General features: G+C 54.9%; 1 protein-coding gene across 1 annotated transcript in view; it reads right to left on the bottom strand.

Moving 5' to 3' along the window:
* The window catches only part of ZNF423 (zinc finger protein 423), a 327,816-nt gene extending 323,080 nt beyond the window's left edge, over positions 1–4,736 (bottom strand). The window contains exon 1 of the mRNA XM_023726976.1: positions 4,704–4,736. The gene's annotated coding sequence lies outside the window, so the exon portion shown is untranslated. The remainder of the gene's footprint in view (positions 1–4,703) is intronic.
* Positions 4,737–4,996: the final 260 nt, after the last annotated feature.

Raw genomic sequence — 4,996 nt, forward strand, 5'->3', positions numbered from 1 at the left:
CCCAGGTCCACACCAGACCCAGGTCCACACCAGACCCAGGTCCACACCAGACGCAGGCCATGGCATGCAGGGCAGCTAGCCGGCAAGAGAAGCAGGAAGGCTGGCTGGTGGTCAGAACCTGGGTTCTAGCACCAGGCTGCCTGGGTTCAAACCCCCGCTCTGCTTCTTACAAGCTGTGTGACCGTGCGCAAATTATTTAACCCTTGGACTTCAGTTTTCCCATCTCAAAAATGGAGACAATAACAGCACCTAACCCAGGGTTGTGGGGAGGGTTAAGTGGGATGGTGTCATAGAGCCTGGGCACCGTGCCCGCACAGGGTAACTGCCCCATACATGTCAGAGTCCCTGGGTGGTGCAAACAGTCAACGTGCTTGACTGTTAACCAAGCAGTTGGAGGTTCAAGTCCACACAAAGGCACCTTGGAAGAAAGGCCTGGCAATCTACTTTCAAAAAATCAGCCATTGAAAACCCTGCGGAGCACAGTTTTACTCTGACACACACGGGGTCATCATGAGTGGGATCAACTCTACGCCATCTGTTTTTTTTTTTCAACTTATCAGTGTGATCCCCTGCTAGAACGCGGATATGAGCACTCAGGCAGGGCCGGGGCCACGGCTGCAACTGCTCTGGAATTAAAAAGTCCTGCTCCGCGCAATGCTGCCATCTGCTCCCACTTCTCCTGCCCATGGCTGACTCCCCAGCAGAGCCTCTCAGAGCATGCTTTCTTCTAAACAGCGTACCCAAGAATGTGGGCCGGGACGGAAGCTATTGTTTTACTTAGCTAGTTACAGCTGGGGTGGGTTTTCAAAATGCAGCTTGTAAATATGAATCAAGACCTTGTGTCAGACAAAACTGATATCACTCACTAAGATGACTCCAACCCTACAGGCTCTGAGACGCAGGCAGATGACGCTTAGAGCAATCAGAAGCCAGCCACGTGTGACAGGAGCGGTTTCCACTGCGCAGATTTCATCTTTCACTTACTTAAAAAAAGTGTGTGTATATATATGTCCCACTACCACCAGCTGCCACTGAGTGGATTCCAACTCATGGTGGCCCCGTGTGTGTCAGAGTATAACCGTGCCCCAGAGTTTTCAACGGCTCACTTTTCAGAAGTCGCTCACCAGGCCTTGTATGTACACTCAAGGAGGAGGGTGTGGGGGCACGATGGGTACACGGGGCAAGTGTGTGTACAGAGGGAGTGTACGCAGGGTGAGTGTGTACCCACCAAAAGGTACACAGAGCCAGTGTGTCCGTGTGAGGAGGTACACAGGGTACCTGTGCACGGACGGGGCAGGGGCACGCGGGCAGAGGCGTTAACAACACTCACACAAGGCCCCAGCTTCAGGGCCTCTCACAGACACAAGCCCCTTCTTGAGTCCTGGGCGGGGGCCCTGGCAACAGGTTTACACGGTCTTGTTCGTTGTAACATCTGCAAACGTAAGATCTGTTGCCTGCGTACGGCCACTGTCTCTTTCTACTCTGAAGTCCATCTCACCTCCTCCCCAGTTGGTGACCTTGCAGTGGCCACCAGGTTTGTATTATTTCTCTCCGAAGGACCCCAACACTGTCTAAGTTCCGGCCGCACAAGCTCCGGCCCTCCCTTGGGGCCCAGCAGCAGACTAGGTGCCACCTGTCCAAGCTCACGTCTGAGCACGCACGTGCCGTGTGTACACAAGTACCTGAGAAGACTCAGAAAGGTCCCCTAACTTCCCCGGGTCACACAGCCAGCAGCAGCAGCTCCCGAGGCTTCCTGAGTGCTGGTCTCGGCTCCCTGCTCAGCCCTCCACCACCCTCACTGAACACACGGTCATTTTTCTATCCACCTGTTTGTTTACTTGGCTTTGACCTGCCTCACTCACGAGGGCGCGGACCGCGCTTGTCTTGTCTGTGGTCGTACTCCAGTGCCTAGCTCAGTGCAAACACATTAGCAGGCGCTCAACAAAATCTTTTTTGAACAAATAAGCATACAGGTCCCTGGAAAGCCTGCCTGGACCAGGCGGTGGGTGACATCTGTCCCCCTCCAAGCCACCATTACCCCACTCCCTCACCCTACACTCACACAAACTCCTGGTGCACTCTCACTGCCTGGCAGGAAAAGGGGCTCTCCTGCTCCCACTTAGTCCTAAGCAATCTCAAGGAGCAAAACAGCACAGACCAGGCAGGGAGGGTGTCGTGTACATCCACGCAGGCTGTGCACTGCACAATGGAGCCAACAGAAGCAGTGGGAGGGGGCTGAGACCCAGCCCCCACTCTCTCCACTAAGCAGGGTGTCCTGGCGCTGGGCTGTGAATGCCCAGAGGGATGAAGGCACTGCCCCCCACTCTTTCCTAATTCACCCAAAGGGGCTGAAGAGGTTGGTGTGGCCCCTGACCATCTCCAGCATCAGGCGTCAGGGCAAAATGGCCAGGGCTGAGTGCAAACAAGCCTAGCCACCCAGCTACGGGCTTGCTCCAGGCTCCTCTGGGGTAGTGGGCCCAGGTAGTGGGCGGGGTGGGGGGTGATGCATGGAAAAGTAAGACTCTCTACAGCCAAAGTCAAAAGCACCCCAGATCCCCCACGTCAGCTCCTCAGCCCTAAGCTTAGACCCTGAGGGGGGCCAAAGTCTTGTGACAGGTCACATCATAAACTCTCTCATTACACACTCATGATTCACCTGATCACGTGTCGAAAAGAGAGAAAAATACCAAGGTAAATGGCACAGGTAACGTCCCCTGCCATTCCCCTCACAAGGACAGGCCCTGGAGTGAGGGTGAGAAGGGGGCACAACCCTGCAGCCCCCCGTCGGTGTCTCTGTCCACACCCCACTGCAGGAGCACCTCACCGGGAGGAGGGCCGGTCTAGTGCTGCAAGAAGCCTAGTTTGCGGACGACGCGGCTCCTGAGCAGAATCCCTCTTCCACCTGATCTAGCGCTCAAAAGCAAACAGGAGACGGTGGGATGTTCAGGAGCTGGAAGACAAGGCTTCCCAAGAGACGGTAAGTGGATCTCCAAGTCCGCAGCGCCTTCCTAAGAGGCGTTTACAGGCAATTCTGGCAATAGTGGATGCTCCCCCAGAGCCAGCACCGAGGAAGAGGCAACAGTACTGGAAATTTTCCGTCAGTTATTCCCCGGCCAACCCCAGGCAGAGGGGCAGAGGGCTGGACCCTGCTCAGTCACTGTGGTGTCCTTCTCGCCTCGCCTGGCTTATCGAACAAACAGAGGAACAGAAAGCCGTCCAGTTACAGTCCAAGAACTCCAGAAAAGAAGTAGGTCCACCCTCACAGGAGAAGGTGACCTTCCCAGAAGTCCCTCATCTATCTACACAGGTGAACCCATTATCCAGTGTCTGGAAAGAAGCTATGAAGTGTAGGGGTCAACCGAGTGGACCCTGGAAGGGCTGCACAGCTTCATCCCCCAGCTCTGCCACTCACAGGCCATGACTGTGGGCAAAACACTAGACCCAGTCTCATCCTCAGTCTCCTCGTCTGTAAAAAATGAGGGTGACACTATACTGACCCCAGAGGAATGTCCTGAGGACTAAATGAGATGATAGTCCAAAAGCGCCTGGGTCGAGGTAAACACGCAATCAGTGTTAGCTCAGCTACTGGGGTAACTCAAGCCTCCCTGCCTCTCTCCCAGTCTGCTGTGGACGAGGAAGGAGCTTGTGGCTTCGTACTTAATTGGATGAATCACGTGGGCTGTCTACACTCAACAGCTCCTGGCTGCGCCGTTGTTCCACTCTGCCGTAAAGATGGGGGTGCTGAGTTCTGAACGGTGAGATCCAGGACCTCCGAAATGTCCCCCATCCTTGAAAAGAAGGGCCCTGGCTAGAGTCACGAGTCCTTGGGCATCACTGCCTTCCGATCCACCCACCGTGCAAGGATGGTGTCCCTAAATGGGGAACCTTCCAGAGTTCGCAGCCAAGGGGCGCAGCTTCCGTGCCAGCTCCCCGACCTCTCCCTCCATCATCACCCCACACCCCTAAACACACCCCAAAAAGAGGGACTGGGCAATAACCACAGAAGCAGCAGAAGCTGTGATCCCAGAAAAATCTATGTCCTACACAACTTCGCAGAACTTTGATTCCTCTTCTTCCCTACTCCTTAATTAAAAAAAAAAAATGATGATCACAACGTGTAAAAAGGATAATGAGTGTGAGACACTGAGTTTTCCTGAAAGAAGTAGAAAAAATATTTTTCACTAGGTCAGGGATAGAGTACACACAGAACGCCCCCCCAGCACCCCTACCCTGGCCCATGGTGGACACGGCCACCGCATCAGGGCCTCTTTCTCACCGAGCACAAAACGGGCTGAAATCGCCGGCCATGCCCCAGTCCACAGAGCTTCCTTTCCCTTCAAGCACCTGCATGAGCCCATAAACAGACACACATGTACACACATGTACACACACACCTCTACTCTACACGTGGGTGTATGTCTATCTCAAGCAGATCTGGGCCAGAGCAAGGACTCTCCCGGAAAGCCAGCCTTCACGGAGCCCAAGTGGGTGCTCGGTGGGCACCGTGATAGGCATCCCACCTACCAGCCCCCGCCCCCCACTTTTCGAGTGAGGAAATGGAGCCCAGGGAGCCCACAGCCATTGTCCAGAAGCCAGACCACGGCTCGCACGGCCAGCGCCGGATGTTTGCAAGTGTGGCTTTGGCGCAGAGGCAAAGGGGTAAAGGAAGGAAGGCGGGGGAGCCGTGACACCCAGCTACTCACCCCTCCTTCTGTCCTGGTCCAGCCCAGCCACGGGGAAGCAAAAGAAAAGCCACCTGATGTGTCAAATTTAGTGGAAAAAGGGATCAGGAATTGAGAAGCAACAAAGGCAACCTCGCAAAGACCAGGCGCCCGCGTGAATTAAAACATCTTTTTTCTTCTCTGTTGAAAGAGTCCCTCGCAGCTCAGTCGGAAGAGGCGCCAAGCCTGGGTAACTTGGCAGCCCCTGGGGACGGGCAGAGCGTGTGCCCCACAGCCTGCTCTTCTGTGCTGGTCCCAAGTGGGTAAGAGACAGC

The sequence above is a fragment of the Trichechus manatus genome, unplaced genomic scaffold, assembly GCF_000243295.1.
Source record: "Trichechus manatus latirostris isolate Lorelei unplaced genomic scaffold, TriManLat1.0 scaffold00014, whole genome shotgun sequence".
Lineage (NCBI taxonomy): Eukaryota > Metazoa > Chordata > Mammalia > Sirenia > Trichechidae > Trichechus > Trichechus manatus.